This window comes from Perognathus longimembris, unplaced genomic scaffold (genome assembly GCF_023159225.1).
Source record: "Perognathus longimembris pacificus isolate PPM17 unplaced genomic scaffold, ASM2315922v1 HiC_scaffold_200, whole genome shotgun sequence".
Classification (NCBI taxonomy): Eukaryota; Metazoa; Chordata; class Mammalia; order Rodentia; family Heteromyidae; genus Perognathus; species Perognathus longimembris.
Window position 1 is genome coordinate 92,462 of NW_025957057.1, and position 17,551 is coordinate 110,012.

Sequence of the window (17,551 nt, forward strand, 5' to 3'; positions counted from 1 at the left end):
GGGTATGCAGGAAATATGCACCTCATGTGGAAAAGGCTGGTTGGTGGGACAAAACACACAGACAAAACATAACCCTGTGAGTTCTGACCTGTGGGGACCTGGTCAGCACAAATGTTAAAAGGTAAAAATGAAAGAAAATACCAGTGACTGCATTTGGTGTTGTGAAGGTGTAGCCACACTCTACTAGCCCTGAGAGCCACTGAGCAGAGGGGTCTCCCCAGAACCCAACTTGCCTCTTGGTTGTTGTCAGCCCTGACCTGTAGGGGCTCTCCTGATTTCTGTGAAAACCAAGGAAGATTTTTAAGGATAAATTTGTCCAGACATCTTTGCTTCCTCGTACACTGAGTTTAAATGTTGAGAACTTCTTCAAAAGCCTGAACAGTCCCATCTGTTTTTTTATTTCTTTAGCAAATCTGGTGTCAAGGAGAAATGGGGCCTGATAACCTATGTTTATCATGTTGATATGTCATTCAAAGAGTAGCCTTTCCAGTGGTAAATGGCTTTTGTTTTCTTCATTGTAAATATTACTCAAATACCTCACATCTCAGAGAATTATTTAATATTGCTCATTTAATTAAAGTATAAGGAATACAACTTGGAATTAGTTATTTTTAGGCAGCACCTACATACTCCTTGCTCTTCACATTGGATACAATCTGTCAGAGGCTATTCCATCTTCCGTGGTTGTGTCTAAGAGTCCACACCAGAACCCAGATTGCTGTGTGGCTTTCTCTACTATCCCCAAGACCATGTCTTTCTGTGGCTGTGAGTTGTCCTTCTGTGCTCTGGGGGGGGAGGGCATTGTTGAACACCTGCTTGCGTTCTGGGAGACCCAGGCCAGTGTCCCCTCACTCAGCATGGCTCCACCATGTTCCCTCCATGAGGGCTGCAAGATGATAAGGAAGGTCTGCTTTTAAATGATTCCCACCACCATATTCCTCAAGCTGATAAGCTGATGCCCCAGTATCCAGGGATTAGTAAGGCCCCATAGCAGTACTTTGTCCCTGGGGACAAACATCATGGTCTGCCTGGGCCTGCATTTTGGCACGCTGGCTTCTGTGCAGGTCTGTGTACCACAGTGCCTCTTTCTCATGACATACTGCTGGATGGCATGGATCCTAATCTGCTCTATTTTATGAACAGTAGAGGAGATTTTTGGAGCATGACTTCAAAGCAATGACATTCAGTATGAACCAACTACTACAATAATTCCTGATTAAGCTTCAATTTTTATTTCAAGGAGTCCTTCACAGAAATTATAGTGTCCATTTTCTAGGTTCTGTGTGGCCTGGGCCCTGTGTGCCCTTCCCTCCTTTCAGATTTCCCTATGGCTTAGCTTGCACTGGTGGCCCCTTTCTTTTTTATCTTGGTCTGGGAACACTATGCATCATAGTTCTCTTGACCTGTGAAATGAGTAAGCTCTACTTTCCTACTAAGCTATAAATGCTACCTCAGGACTCAGTCCTTTCCTGAGGTGTCAGGAAGCCTTGTGTCGGGCCTGAGTGTCAGGAAGCGAATGGCCCCTGGCTTGTCATCAGATGCTAACTTGTCACCACTTTCTAGCTCATCACCAGGCCCTATCTTGTCATTGCCCTCTATGTTGACACCAGTCTCCAGCTCCTCACCAGACCCTAGCTTTTCCCCAGTCCCTAGTTTTCAATGCTCTCTAGTTTGTCACCAGTCTCTAGCTTGTCCCCAGCATCTGACTTGTCCCCAGCACGTAGCCTTTCATTGCCCCCTAGCTTGTCACTGGCCCTATAGCTTTTCACTGATCTTTAGCTTGTTACCACCCACTTCATCACCAGCCACTAGTTTATTGTCTTCTAATATGTCACTGTTCCACTGATTAACAGATCATAACTTGTCACCAACCCCGAGCTTGTCCTTAGCCACCTTGTCATCAGCCCCTATCTTGTCACTTGCTTCTGACTTGTCATCTCCTCTGTATCCTTTGTACTTTATGTTTACAGAGTAGTTAATTGACTAATTTTCAAATATCCAGGGACATGATCTAGGAGCCACTCCCATCCACAGTTGAAGCAGTTTCAACCTACTTTCTCTCCACCCTGACCTCAATGTTCCTTCTTGGAAGGAGATAAAGGAGAACAGTAGCAGAATATTAAACATAAGTCCCACTGCACCTAGCTCATGTTCCTCTCTGTATTATGTAGATGGTCTGTGGGCTCAATTTGCCCACAGAGACCTTACGAGGCATAGAACATGTCCCCTAGGACTCCCTCTGCTTGTTCACATGGAATGGTGAAGGAATCCTCTGGGGGATAAAATTCTGCTTCTTTATTTTAGGATCTAAGCATAACTTTCTCATGAATAAAAGGAGAACAATATATCAAGCACTGAAGCCCTGTTGTGATGACTGAAATTAATGTGCCTAAATAGAAGGAAACCAAGCCAGAATTCAGCCAGCACCAACTGTCAATGATTTCATTCTTACTATTTTTGGAGGTGCCTATATAAGCCAAACATTACTAATCTCCATGATTTTTTTCTTATTCATTGTCAAAGTGAGGTACCAGGAGGTTACAGTTTCATACTTTAGGCCTTGGGTACATTTCTTGTACTGTTTCTTACCTCCACTGGTTTTGGTGTTGTTGTTTTTTTCAAAATTTATTATCAAACTGATGTACAGGAGAGGTTACAGTTTCATACGTTAGGCATTAGATACATTTCTTATACTGTTTGTTATCTTGACCCTCATACCCCCTTTCCCCCTCCCCCTATCCCTTTCCCCCCCACACCCCCCCCCCGAGGTGCTCAGTTCACTTGCACCAAACAATTTTCAAGTATTGCTTTTGTCGTTGTTTATCTTTTTTTTACCCTGTGTCTCTCAATTTTGGTATACCCTTTCAATTTCCCAGTTCCAATACCAGTATTCACGGTGTCCAATATACTCATAAGATTACAGAGATAGTATACGTACAACAACAGGAAGGTGATACAAGAACATCATCAATAATAGAAGCTACAGATACACATGGGATGTTAAAAGTAGTTACAACTGTGATAAAACAATAGTTTCCATAACATGGAATTCATTTCAATTACCATCATCTTATGTGTTCATAGGGTATAGCTACTGGGACTTGTGATGCTCTGCTATGACTTGCCTAAACCTGTACTAATTATTCCCAATAAGGGAGACTATAGAGTCCATGTTTCTTTGGGTCTGGCTCACTTCACTTAGTATAATTTTTTCCAAGTCCTTCCATTTCCTTACAAATGGGACAATGTCATTCTTTCTGATACAGGCATAAAATTCCATTGTGTATATGTACCACATTTTCCTGATCCATTCATCTACTGTGGGGCATCTAGGTTGGTTCCAGATTCTAGCTATGACAAATTGTCCTGCGATGAACATTGTTGTGCTGGTGGCAGTACTGTGATTTTTTTTCTGGTCTTTTGGATAGATACCCAAAAGTGGGGCTGCTGGGTCATAGGGGAGTTCTATATTTAGCCTTTTGAGGAATCTCCGTCCTGCTTGCCAGAGTGGCTGAACCAGTTTACATTCCCACCAACAATGAAGTAGGGTTCCCTTTTGGCCACATCCCCTCCAACAATTGTTATTGGTAGTTTTCTTTATATAAGACATTCTTACTGGGTTGAGATGGAATCTCAATGTTGTTTTGATTTGCATTTCTTTTATGGCCAGTGATGTAGAGTATATGTCTCTTGGCCATTCTTATTTCCTCATCAGAGAAGTCTCTTTATAAGTCTTTAGCACACTAGATGAGGGGGCTATTGGTTTTTTGCAGTTTTGTTTTGGAAAAAGGTAATTTTTTTAGTTCTGTATATATTTTAGGTATGAGTCCTTTGTCTGTTGAATGGCCGGTAAAGATCTTCTCCCCTACCTTGGAATCTTACCTAGGCAGACACCCAGCTGGATACCTGGCTCTTGGCCCAGAAGCGCTGCTCTAGTTCAATTCAGGCCCATGATGAGAGGGTTTTTCTGGGGCAGCTTCCTAGCTTCTTACCTGAGCAGCTACCTGTACAGAATGAAGAGTCATCTGAGGCTCCATGGCCAGAAGCACCACTTACGGAGACCCAACTGCCACCCTCAGAACTGGGGGCTCCATGCAGTAAGTCCCAGAGAAGACACTTAACCTGAGTGCTCTGGTCACATGTTCCACTGTGAGACAAAGACCCCAATATCTGTTATGCTCTCTTTTACTGTCCATATGGCTGTGCCTTTGACAAGAGTGTTCTGCTGATCTCTAGTATTATGTGAGCCACAGGCCGTGGGTTACACAAAACTTGCTTTAGAACCCAAAGTGTGAGAATCCAAACATAGGACCGGAGATCATGCAACCACACCAGCACAAATATACAGAAGGAGATATAAGATGGATAGAGAGAAAAATTATTAAACTGTTTTAATACTTTAGCTGGGCTAGGTAGCTCATTCTTGTAATCCTAGCTACTCAGGAACCTGAGGTCTGACGAATATGTCTTGAAGCCAGCTGAGGCAGAAATGTCCACAAGGCCCTTTGGTCTAATGTTCAAGTCAAAAAGTTAATAAATAACACATTGCCAAGAATAATAGCCCTGCACACAAAAGCTCAGAGACAGCACCCTGCACTGAGTTCAGATCCCAGACTGAGAAAAAAATTAATCTATTTTTATTTATTAACTTATTTATTGTCCAAGTGATGTGCAGAGGGGTTACAGTATCACATGTAAGGCAGGGAGTACATTTCTTATAAAATTATTACCTCTTCCTCATTTTTTCCCAACCATCCCCACTCCCCATTCACCATCTCACATGAGTGGTACATGGAGTTATAGCATATAATTTTGTAACTAATGCTGTGGTGTTTGTTCATTGTTTCTTTGTGTTTCCATTTTGATGTTCCCCTTCCCTTCCTAGTTCCAATAAATATATACACAATACCTAGGGAACTGAAATCAGTCACAGTGACATGAGGGGCAAAAATGTTTTCTCTGGATTGTTGGACTATTCCGCGGTCCACGTCTGTCTGCTGCCTGTGGGCTGAAGTTTTCCTCTCCTAGTCATCAATGAGCACTGGAGGTGAGTGGAGAACCGGGGACTTTGCCAGGGCAGAAGGGGTGCTCTGGTGCCACTGCTGCCAGAGTTCAAATTTCTTCATGGATATTTAATAACCCTTGCTTGTCAATTTGCATGTGTCTCTTTCTTAGTTATTAAAAATATAAGTCAGTTTCATTATGTATTTAGCTCACAGTGGACTTTAGAATATTTTGGTTTCCTTTCTTTCTACTTGAGGGTAGATAGATGTGGGTAAAAATATTTCAATTAACCGAGGAAAGTAGTGGTTATCTATTCTGTCAACTTATTGGAAATGCACCAGTGATCTCCAGCCACAGGGAAAGCATAGTAAGGGCCACAAAAGCCCAGACAGGCTGGACCTAAATTGAGAACACACCTTCAAAGTGACCAAGGTGACACAGTGCCTGAAATGTGAGCCAATCTCAAATGAAGTTTGGGTCTTGAGTAGAATGCAAGGACTACTATTCGCCTATGTTTTTCGATTTGTTTACAATAAGGCAGTGTGCAGAAATGATTTAGTTGTCAAGGGGGAGAAAGAGGGGGGGAGAGAGGGATAGAGAAAGAGAGGGAAGCGGGAGGGAGAGAGAGCGGCAGGGAGAGAGAGAAGGAAGGAGAGAGAGAGGGAGGAAAGGAGAGAGAGAGGAAGGGAGACAGGGAGGGAGAGATTGGCGGAGATATTTCCTGGCCTTGTACTTGGGATCTGGAATGAGTCTGTATGTCACAGGATAATAGGTGACTTTAACACACAAGGCTTTGCCCTGAGTATCAATGATGCTGAGTTAGGCCCTTCATTCAGGTTCTGATAATGTATGGTTATACAACCGGGATGCAGTCACCCAACTAAGAAGTAACAATGTATCCGCAGTATTAAGTAAATTCCAATCAGTGGTCTGTTCCGGGTTTCTCCCCAGGGTCAGTGTTCCCACGTCTCGTGCCCACTCTTTCTTCCCCTTCTCTCCACTCCCTTTTCTTTCCCTGCCGTTGATTTTTCTCTTTCCTGCGTCTGTCCTGGGGCTTGAACCTAGGACCCAGGGGTGTCCGCGCGGTCTTTGGATCAAAGCTGGTCACCTAGGGGTGTTTTGGGAGTCGTTTACTGCCGATGGTCTCAGGAGCGGACTTTGCTTTCCCGCCGGGCTTCAATCGCCCGCCATCCGGGCCAGGCTTTTGGGGTGGCTAGGATTACAGGGGGACCCACCGCACCTGGCACCCCTTCAACTTCCGCCTCTGGAGGAATGACGCGGAATTAGGTGCCATCCCTGTCTTGGCTGGGAGCCTGACCCAGTCGGAAGTAGCTAATTGCTTTCCAGTGCAGGGCGCTTGTCCCGCATCCAGGACTGTCCGTGGTTGGGCGGTTCCCCGAGGCCGAGCTGCTTTGTGGCTCTCTGCAGGAGCAAGCTTGGGGTAGGACTAGCAGGACGACAGGGCGAGGACACAGGAATGTGGGACTCCTCCCACTGCGGAAGAGGTAATCTAGGGGGCGCTTCCTGTGGGGAGGTGGCAGGCCAGAGGTGAGAGAATATGGGCACCAGGAATGGAGGAGGGGGAGGGAGCCGAGTATCCGGGTGGGGGTGGCTTAGCAGAGAGGATAGAGGAGGAGGACTGGGAACAAAAGCTCGTGGCAGGCAAGAAGAGAAAGCCCTTGGCACCCAGGGTAGGGGTAGGGGTCAGAGCAGGCCAAGAGGGAAATGACTATGCCAGGAGGAGGGGGAGGGTGGAGGGCATGTGCTATGAGAGAAGGGGAGTAGGTTCCTGGGGTGGAAGAGAGGGAGGTAAGCAGAACAATGGCTCACGGGGAGGGGAGATGGTTTCCCGGGATGGCACACAGGGAGGGACAAGCAAGGGCACTGGAAAAGGAGGCAGAATAGGCAGAAGGGAAGGAGAGTGGGCAAGTCCCACGGGTAGAGCAGAGGTTGCCCTCGGGAATGGGAAGGCACAGACTCGGGGAAGGCAATGCACGGCAAACTGCTGCATTGCTAACGCCTTCTGAGAACCTGCGTGCTGCTCATGGAGGTCCAGTTGGGCCAGGCTAAGGATCCCTGTGAAAGGTACAGGCCACGTGGAGACTACATGGAGCACTGGAGAGTAGCTGTGCTGCCACTGTTGGACAGCAAGGCTGTGGGGCCGGTGCAGCAGAAGAATAAAATGGCTGAGTAGGAGACAAAAAAGCTGGTGGGGGTGATTTAGAGGCACCTTTCAGACAAATTGTATCACAAGCACGGAGGAAGCAATGGTTAGCCAACGGTAAACCTATTTCTCAACAGCCACCACTGAAGGAATTGCAGGCTCTTCAGTTAGATCTGGGACCAGTGAATAACCAAGCCACCAAGGCTCATGAACGCCTAAAACAGAATCTGAGCAAGAGGCAAAAGACTCTCCTGGATTCCAGAAGCAGCAACATCCAGGGCATCCCTGGCTTCTGGGCCCAAACTGTATCCTTAGGCATCTTACTTGTTACTGCCTTACAGCCTGTGTTTTCGAGTAGTGGACCTTTTATGAGGCATTTGCATGCACAGGATCTGGAACATCACACTGCTAGGGTCCCTAGAGAAGAGGACTATGGATAATCTAGGCTACACATTGGTGTAGGCAGGAGTTGTAGGGACAATGATTCATAGAAACAATGAGTAGCACAAGGAAGTTGCCACATAGGCTGCTAATTAGAAAAGAGTTTTGTAATGGTGCTATGGGAAAGGGGTCTGAGTTACACCACAGTCAGTAAGAGGTGGGAAAGAAGACATTTAGACAAAGAGATTGTAAAATCTGGCCCCCATCACTCAGAGAACAGAATACAACAGAGCTCAGTTCAGGTCGTCTTCACTTTGCAAATCCTAAGCTTACCTTATTAGTTAGGATATTCCTTGGCCTAGAATAAGATGGAGATTGGAGTACCTAGGAAGACACTAGCCTCACACATCACTTGCTGCTTTCAATGCAAGTGGTTATACCTAGCACATCCACAGCATCTGAAGGCTCCTTGACCCAGGCAGTTTGTGAACCATCCCCAGCTGTCAGCAATGATCAGTGACCAAGATGAAGACATGCTTAGCTACATGATCAATTTGGAAGTGAGTACCCAAGGCATTTACCTTGGTGGGCTATACAGTGTCATGAACAGAACTCACTTCCAAACAGGAACTTGCCGGTTACCTGTAAAGGGCTTTTAGCTTTCTACCTTTTCTTCTGGTAGGTACAAGAACTCAGGCATCCCAAGAGTTCCGGCAAAATCAACTTTTACTTTAAAAAATAACCCATACTTCCAGAATGCAGTGGTTGTTAAGGAATTCCTCGTGGATATCACTGGTAAGAATTTGATCACAGTGTGTTTTTTGGAGTTTGTGAATTGATAAAGGCCAACAGGACTTGGATTCTCTTATCATGTCTTCTTGCAGGATATAGGTTGTGCCATTCCACTCCCATTCTGTGGCGTCAGGATTATAAAATTGAAGCTGACAGTCACAGAAAGCACAACAAGAGCCCAAACTACTTCAACTGGTTTACAGACCACAATTTTGCAGGCTCAAACAGGATCACTGAGGTACTACAAAAGGCCAAAGCAAGCCATCTGTGACGTTGGTTGGTTCACTGGCTTGCTGAGTGCTGAGTGTGAACCTTGAGCTAATTGCCTTACCTACTAACCTTACCTACTTACTTTACCAGATATTCAGACCAGACCTGTGGCTCAATCCATTGTACTACTACAAGATGATGAAAGCACATGAAGAGGGGGTAAAGAGGAAGGATATATAGGAGGGTAGCTAGTACATGCTGTCCATCTTGTCAGGTACCTAAATGCTAACTTCACACCTGTACATTTGAGGCTTGTGACTAAAAGAGGATGGCCAAACACAGTTCGTCCAGGGCCTCTGGAAGAGAAAACAAATTGGAAGGACAGATGTGCAAAACTGGTTAAGGCTGAACTAATTCTGCTGAAGCATGGGTAACGTACAGAGACACTCAGAGAGATGCCAAGCTGAATCTTTAATACACTGTTCCTCTCAGAGTTCCAAGAGAGGTAAACCCATTTCTTACCCTCCTCTCATCTCCTAAGTTTTGGCTTTCCCAAATTTATTTCCACCATTGTCTCTGAATAATTTTGCTTGTGGTAAATCATGATTTGTGAGACTTATTGTGTAATCCTCGACATGGTAGTGGGGAAGGGGTGATAGAGAATGGACTTTACCTCATGGACTGGGGACTTAAGATCAGAAGATCTAGACTTAGAAGGGAATTAGTGTGTCTTAGCCAGCATCCAGAAGTATCAAAACAACTTTATATTATATACTTGTAATGAATATGTATTTTTCGTGTTCCTTAGGGTAATCCTGGACTTTGACTGGAAGATGATGGAGCATCCAACTTTACCTAAATTCATTGGGACATGTGTTCATCACGAGCACTAATTTAGAATTAGGAGACAAGCTAGGTCAACACAGAAAAACCCTGGAACTCAGTTCAGGTATTAAGACAGGATGCAGAGAGCCAGACAGGTGATGAAATGTGAATTGATAATTCAGGACAAATCCACAGGGTCATATGTGTCTGACTCTGTGCAAATATATGTAGGATTTGAATGGGAAAATAAACAACTCGGTTCTGTTTGTGAGTTTGCAATGATTGTTTCTAAAAGTCAGTAGGAGAGTCTGCCTCTACAGTTTAATGAGAGGAGGGAGACATATCTTCAGCTGAAGCTCACCATTATAACACACTTTTTTCCACTTTTAGGAAAGAATTGGCAAAGTTGGTGACAGTAGTTAAGGAGGGTGGAGGCTGTTGACATTGGAGAGACATTTCAGGCTAGGCCCCAAATTCCACCTATTGCACTTGAACCTAAAATCAACATTGCTTATGTGAAGTTATACCAATTGCTCCACCTCAATGTTATCTGTAGAGGTTCTGCCATAGTTGGATAGAATGGTCCAGAAGCTTAGCCTCCTGCCCCACTCTCCATTCTCTCTACTGTCTGAAATACACATGTACATCCAGAAACATTTCAGGGCTACATAGAGCACTGTCCCTGTTTGCTTCATGGCATCAACAGCCTCTGGAGTTATTCAGATCTTCAATGAAGATTTGTATTATCATTTCAGAAATAAGTAAGAACTGCAAACAATGCCTTGTATACCTGTGAGGAGTAAGAATGACCTAGGTGAGACAGGCAAGAGTGGATAGGGGAACAGGCAGTATGGGTGAAATGGCAATAAATAGTAAGTCCATAAAGCTTTGTGTTTGTCTCATTCCCAATACCAGTCTCCTTACTCACGCTGGCCATGCTTCCTCATGCTAAGCATGTTACATTACAGTGTCCCTGTGCTCATATCTATTCTTTCTGTCATATGGCCTGATATGTCCTGTTTCTGAGATCAAGAGGCTGGTCATGTTCCACCTCTGGCTTCTTCCCCACCTCACTTTTTCATTCCTTTTTCTGTTTTCTTCCCTACTTTAGTAGTGCTGTGGCACCCTGGTGATCTCAGATGGGTGTTCAGATCAGGGGATGCTTTAGATCCGGTACCCCAACTGTTAAGGTATGAACACCAACCTTATTAGTGGTGATTCACAGAGAGACCCGAGATCAGAATTTCAGTCTCCATGAGTGCTGCCAAGAGACCTTGTGAAGATTGTATCGATGGTATAAAATGCTATAGGTACATGGTGTCTACATTCTCATACTCCCAGAAGAAACTGTAGAATAATACCAGAAACAAACTACAAGGTGAAGGAAGTAGTGATAGTAGGATCACAAACCAAATGACCTTTCAAAGCACACTTTGTGGCTGGGGAAACACTTGTTGTCCATGACAAAGAGCTGATTCTCTAGGCATCACTAATCTCTGGAAGTTTGTAACGGTGGCAAAAGGTAAATGTAGAATCATTGTCCTGGAGTGATGGACCTAATATTCTGCTTTCCAGGCTGGCAAAGAAGCAAAAGAAAATTTTCCTAGTTATTCTGAGAAAACCTGCATGCTTGGATGCAGCATTAACCTCTAGATGTGACCCTGTACAAAATTCACTCATTCCCTGAGGTTTTGCGAGCCAGTGAGGATGGCCAAGGAGATTTCCCTACTCACAGATGCTATAAGAGAGTCTGCAAATACTTTTCAGAGGAAGGATAGTATGTCAGGAGTATGGCAGGATGGTCGGGAACAGTACCCTTCCCACTCTAGTGCTCTTCGGCTTTGGTTCTTATTCAGATACAGAGACATCTCTAATATACTGTCTGTTGGCCTTAGGAAGAAAATGAATCCCCTATGACTCCACATGCTTACCAGGACTTCCTGTGATGTCTCTGCACAGGGGCGCAAAGTGTGTTCTGCTCCTACATCATGGCTGGACATATTTATCCTGTGGGTAATACAAGGATACTGTGAAATTAGCCTAGGGTCACACTGTGCCACAGAGACATAACCTGGTCACACATTTTTAAATGTTTATTATAGCCAGCATACTTAGGAACTCATGTACTGCAGTTGACACTAGCAGTGTGCAATGTGACCCCCAGACTTGACCACCTTGCTTTGTTGAACTGGTGTGAATTTGTAACGTGTTCTGGCTACACGTACTATTTTTCCTTGCAATTCGCCCCATAGGACACATGTGCATCCAATATATGCTCTTAATGAGGGTTTGTTGTGGCTCTTCCTTATCTGCTTTGCTAACAGAACCTTCATCACTACACATACTGCATATGGTAGGGGCCAGTAAGACCCACACATGTTTTTGTTTCCATGTTTTTCTTATAATGGCCTGATCTCATCTTGCGATCTTTGGAGACACCTCATCTTCCTTGTCTCCTGCATCCTGAAGTATACATTTTGTTCTATCCAGGGCCCACACACCAGTAATTCCCAACATGGTGTCCTCCGTGTGCTTCAGGTGCATGGGGACTTGGATGCCAGCCTTATCAGTAGACATCCTTAGGCACTCGTAAGCTGGGCATTCACTCGCTGAGCTCCATTCAAGGATTTTCATACATAACACCTTGATTGTTCCAGCTTGTTCTCTTAAGGCTGTTCATTTGTATGGTCTTTTTGTCTTTCTTTCTGCTGCGTGTCCTGTTCATGGGCTCCAACTGCTCCTTTATATTCGGCTTCAGTTGTTTTTCTGTGTGGTCAATGGCTCCTGCCTTTCTGCCGACAACACCTGTGGTTGCTGAATATGGTCACCGGAAATTAACACCAGCCAGGACACAGTAAAAATGCCTCTGGCATTTGTTTCATAACGTACAAAAATTCCTGGACCTAAGGGGAATCCCTGCGCTCCTTCACTGGCTTTTTGCTTTTTGGATCAAGGGATTAGCATGTGATTTAAATTTTTCCTAGTATAGATTACTCAAACATGGATAGTTTCCTGTATACTTTCACTCCTTATTCTATTTCTGTTAAGTGATTTCTACACATTTTCCCAAAGATATTCCAATTTATAAATACTTTTGCTTTTTGGTTTTAACCTTAGTGCCCTTGTGATATTTCATATCATCAACATAAACTGAATGCCCATCACAAACTTCACAAAAACCAAGCATATTCCCATGCATGTATGCTCTTAAAATAATCGCACGTTCTATCCCAATTATGCTGATGGTACACCTCAATGCAACAATAGCAATTAGCAGCAGAGTCTTTTCTCTTGAATTGTGCTCTCATTTATCTTAGCGATTTCAGATTCCCATACTAGAGATAATATTCCCACTTGAATTTATGTAAATCTTAACTATTCTCTGAGTGTGTATGTGTATGGAAAGTTATGGTGAAGATTTTTGTGCCATTTATGTGCTTTGGTAATACGCTTCCATGTCTGCAGCATATGGGACGTATTCTGAGCTCAGGTACCAAATGTTGGTTTGCAGATTTTTTGAATATTTGTATGTGTCTTTGACTTTACTGTCAGAATATTTTTCTGTGTCAAAGCACAGTGTAGTGTGTAGAGTCAACCAGAAGGACACATTTTCATGAGGTGTGTAAACCTCTCTGGTATTACCAGTGTTCTTGATGCGTGTATGACTATGCATGTTTGTTTGTATGAATGAGTGTAACAACTGAGTGATTCCTTGCAACTACAGTAGTGAAGAATGTTAGCCACACACTCATCAAATGTTGCACATGGGCCTGCCACTGCTATTGCCTCATTCTTACTAGACAAGACAAATTTCATCATGAGAGAGAAACAGTTTCAAGGTTGTAAGTGTCTACAGATTATCTGAATTTATATCTGGAATAACTAGAATACTCCCCCTCAATCATTTCAGAATACCAAACATGAATGCAATAACTTAATATTTGTCTGCAAAACCAACTGAGAAAGGTTATATGATGAATGAAAACTCCTTGTGTGATCAAGAGGAACTAATTATTGTCCTGCTGCTGACTTCAGTCATGTTGTTGAAGAGTGGGATGCATAGACCAGGCCATGGTTCATTGTCCTCACTGTTTATAGGCCTGTGGTGAAAAAGAACATCCTAATGGGATAATGGAGAAGCCATTGGTCAAGATAAGATATTCATGTGGCCTTCAAGGACAAACTATTAGGAGATACATACACAGAAAGAGAGAGAGAAAGAGAAAGAGAGAGAGAGAGGAGATAAATGTGTGTTTCTATGTGGCTAGTCAAGAACTTAAAATCTCATCATGGGCACATCTCCAGTCACAAATTTCTTTCAGTTAGACCTTAACTTCTAGTTTCTACCACTTCCTACTAGTAGAGTACTTTGAGTTATAAATGTATGGAAATACAAACTCATATAGGAAATTGGGCTCTCATGCTTCATCATGAAGGTGAGGTGAAGAGACATGAATTGGTAGGCAAAGGCAGGCACCAGTAGTGGTCAACAGGAAGAATGAGTAAAGCAAAACAAAGAAGGCCATTTGAAAAGAAAGAGAAACATGGAATTTGACTTAGAGAGCACAGTGAAGCTGAAAGCAGAAGACAATAAATGCACTAAAACCAAATAGCACGTAACAAAGTAGACAACACAAAACAGAAACCAGATGTTCAGCCACAATTTTAATTTCTCCCATATAATCATTATCAATAACACCTGGAAAAACAATCATGACTTTCATAGTCCAGCTGGACCTGCTCAACACCAACCCTACTGTCCCATGAGGCAAAGGCTTGACGAACTATCATTTAGCCCCTGTCTGATCTTAAATAACTTATCTGTCCTTGCCCAGAAGTAGGAAGCTTCCTCCAGGCTTTAGTTGCACATTCATTAATTTGTCCATAAGCAATTTCTGGGCAATTAATTTGTTGTTGAACATCAGAATATCTACCTGCACCCACCAGCATGTCATAGGATAGAGATATGTTGCTGCAGTTATTGTATTTTGCCACCTCATCAGACCTTTCCATCCATTCTGCAGTCTATAACAAATAATATCCCCCATTGAGGCAAGCCTGAGCAATTGTCTTCCAATCCTCTGGGCACAATGTCTGGTGAGCTAAACTATCAATCAAGGATAACGTGAAAGGAGCAGTTGCCCCATACTTCGTAGTAGAACTCGTAATTTCTTTCAATTCCTTAAAACGTGGAATACCATACTACCGGTTGCCTTCGTTTTCTAAGACAGGAAAAAGTTGGAAATCCCTCCCTCTTCTCCGTTGCAGTCAATATAGCCTTTTGAACTGCAGACATAGGTGGAGGAGTCTGAATTAGGAGCAGTGGGCATTTACCTTCCCCATTTATCACAGGGCTGGGCATGAGGAAGGGTCGGTGCCCTGGAGGGTCTTTGTCGTTGTTACAGAGAGTGTCAAAAGACTAACACCGAATTTTATACTTCTAACACTCTCACACTCTGATGGACAGCCCTGTTCCTCTGCATTGATACACAGAGGGTTTGTTTATTGTTCTTCTCAGACAATAATTTTATAGAAACAATTTCAATCTGGTGATCAGTATCCAGATCTTTCTAATCATTTTCCAAACAGAAAATGTCAATGTTTTCCTCTAATTTTTATCTGTTTTTTTTAATTATTGGCTAAACTTTTGCCATACCCCAAGTCCACTGTTCCCTCCTCCAGGAACCAGGGGCAGAGATTCTGTACAACTTCCTCTAGCCCCTTTGAACTAATTTTACAGCTCTTTTTCCTCAGGATGGTCATATGTGCCCTCAGAAACACTCGTGTTTCACACTCATTTTACATCTCCTTCCTTTTTCCTTTTTCTTATTCTTTTTCTCTTTCTATTTCCTTCACTTTAGTCAGCCCCCCCCCCCCCCGCCCCACCACTCCACCACCGCTACTACACTTCTTGGTCCCTTTACCTGCTTGCTTCTCTGTGAGAAGTCCTTGCGATGATTTCCTCTGGTCCATGTTCGGGCAACAGTTGCCGCGCGTCAGCCACAGCTTGAACAAGGATTCCAAGTGGCAAGGGGATTGATGATGAAGGAGACACAGAGAGACTGATGACACAACTCTGTTTATTTCAGCAAACCCTTTAGTTTCATACATCTTCTATATTTCTCATAAGTTTGCATAAGTGTCTTATAGTTTGCAGGTGGTGGGTCTGCTGTCACCCTCCATCCAAGCTAGTTTAGGTAGTTGCTGTGGTTTTCAGGTAGGAGTTGGTTGTTCTCTGTAACTGGGTGTTGCTAGTCAGTCTGTCTGGGAACCTTGCTTTCTCCCAGTCTGTTTGCAGAGGTGCGTTTTTGGCTCTCTAGGAGCTACTCTCTGCTCTTTATTTTATTTTATCTTTTAGAAACTCCTACATCCAGCTAAGCGGCAGATCTGCAGGGGGGCAGGCCTACCTCTTGCTGTGTTTTTCATCCCAGTTATGATCTACCAGCTCACCAGTGTAAGACTGCCTGGCAAAATAACTGAAACAACAGCAATAAAGCTGAACACACAATCACAACAGAGGAAGTTGACAGGGGAATGGCTCCAGAGCTGACTCCTGCTCTTCTCCACAAGACTGCAGGCAGAGTTTGTTTCCCAGAGTGCTAAGCTATTGCTAGGAAGTTATGACCTCGTTTTCCACTGGGTGACACAAGAGAGCCACAGAAATTAGCAATGCTTTTGCTGTGGTTTATGGTTGTTTTGTCCCTGAGACTCATTTCAGGGTAAGCACCAAAATCAAGCCATAAGGAGAGCTGTGGCTCAAGTGGGAGAGCATTAGCCTTGAGCACAAAAGTTCAGAAACAGCACACAGATGTTGAGTTCAAGCCCCAAGTCTGCCATATGTACACAAAAGAAGATCACAAATAAATATCAGGATGCATTTTAGTGGATAGAAAATGGCATGGTGATTTATACAAATTTATTAACTGCTACTTTATAGAAAATTTCTTTAAACTCAGTGCCTCTGGATAAGCATCTTGATAACTACATCCTTAGGATGCAGTTTGAAATTTTAAACATGTGTGATCTCCAGTTTTTCTAACTGTCTCTAACCAGGACACATACTTACAACAAAATACTCTATCTCCTCCATTAACTTAACAAGTGTAGCCAAGAACCACGAGGAAATGAACAAGGCTGAGAAAAAGCAAATTTTCAAGTATTGTTTGTAAGCATCATAAATACGTGAGTCATATGCCACCATACCACTGTATGAGTCAATGTCTCACAAACCTTTTCCCAGGTTATCTTCCACTTTTTTCTTGATCAAAATGGAGTTGTGGGGGCTGGGGATATGGCCCAGTGGCAAGAGTGCTTGCCTTGTATACATGAGGCCCTGGGGTCGATTCCTCAGCACCACATATACAGAAAATGGCCAGAAGGAGCGCTATGGCTCAAGTGGCAGAGTGCTAGCCTTGAGCAAAAAGAAGCCGGGGCAGTGCTCAGGCCCTGTGTTCACTGCCTAATACTAGCCAAAAGAAAAAAGCCCAAAATGGAGTTGTGCTCACACTAGCAATTATAGAACGCATGTTTCATGTATAATATTTGCAAGTTTGGTCAGGATTTTGAAATGAAAAGTACACCATAAATTTATTTCATTTAATGAGTTAGCTGATTTAGAGAAGACCTTTAGATAAAACATTTAGTAATAGTATTTAAGCCAGCATCTCTCAAAGAATATTTGATCAATAGATCATCAACCATTGTTTGATCAAATCAAGGCCAAATTTCCTCGGTAAGGGATCACCTTGTCACATCCCTGATCTCAGTCAATATCCACCCTATCCATATCAACTAGCTCCGAAAGGAAAATTGTTGGGGATTCATCTTGGCCTTAAGGGGGGAAGGGCGAGGAGAGCGCTCCCGAGACGCCGCCTTCCTCCAGCCCTGGGACAGTGTGGAAGTGAGCCACACCAATCTCCTTCTGGGTCCGGAACCAGAATGGGTAGCTTTGAGACCATCCCCCACCTCGTGCCTGTGAGCACGTGTGCTCTCCTTTTGCGGGCTTTGCACAGAGGGCAGTACTATGGGAAGTGACGCTAGCCCATGAGGGAGGTCCTTGGGAGCTGCCCGTGGATGGACAAGTTCGCCAGCCTATCGCCAGCTCAGGCTCAATCCTCGTCATCACTACTATATTACTGTGACCCCTCCCGATTAAATTGGATTCCTCTCTGAAGC

The 17,551-nt window shown here is 43.8% G+C and overlaps 1 pseudogene; it reads left to right on the plus strand.

Annotated features, from left to right (window-relative positions):
• The first annotated feature begins 6,575 nt into the window (after positions 1-6,575).
• LOC125344656 lies at positions 6,576-11,322 on the plus strand (annotated as a pseudogene).
• The last annotated feature ends 6,229 nt before the right edge of the window (positions 11,323-17,551 follow it).